Source organism: Apium graveolens, chromosome 4 (genome assembly GCF_009905375.1).
Source record: "Apium graveolens cultivar Ventura chromosome 4, ASM990537v1, whole genome shotgun sequence".
Lineage (NCBI taxonomy): Eukaryota > Viridiplantae > Streptophyta > Magnoliopsida > Apiales > Apiaceae > Apium > Apium graveolens.
The window spans coordinates 126,089,515-126,090,023 of record NC_133650.1 but is presented as its reverse complement, the minus strand read 5'-3'; the positions used below and the strand labels follow the sequence as shown (position 1 = coordinate 126,090,023).

General features: G+C 46.0%; 1 non-coding gene across 1 annotated transcript; it reads left to right on the top strand.

Annotated features, from left to right (window-relative positions):
* Positions 1-201: 201 nt before the first annotated feature.
* LOC141722538 (small nucleolar RNA R71) lies at positions 202-308 on the top strand. Its single transcript, XR_012575554.1, has one exon. It is a non-coding gene; the product is annotated as a small nucleolar RNA R71 (small nucleolar RNA).
* The last annotated feature ends 201 nt before the right edge of the window (positions 309-509 follow it).

Here is a 509-nt window from a genome sequence, read left to right as displayed (position 1 = left end):
ACTTCCAGAATACCTGCTACCTTCCCATGCATCATCCGTTGAGTTGGGTTTTGATGCTCATTTGCAGCCATAGTCTCAATAAGATTATAAGCCTCAGTATAGCTTTTGGCCCACAAGGCGCCTCCAGCTGCTGCATCGATCATGGGCCGAGATTGGGCCCCCAAACCATTATAGAAACCAGTGATCACCATCCAATCAGGCATACCATGATGTGGACACTTTCTCAACATCTCCTTGTAGCGCTCCCAAGCTTCGCACATGGATTCTGTAGGTTGCTGCGCAAACTGAGTAAGAGCACTCCTCATAGCCGCAGTCTTCGCCATTGGATAGAACTTCACCAGAAACTTCTGTGTAAGATCTTTCCAAGTGGTGATGGACCCAGCTGGTTCAGAATATAACCAGTCCTTAGCTTTATCCCTCAGAGAGAATGGGAAAAGCCTCAGCTTGATAGCCTCATCAGTCACACCATTATATTTGAAAGTACTACAAATCTCGAAAAAATTCCTGAT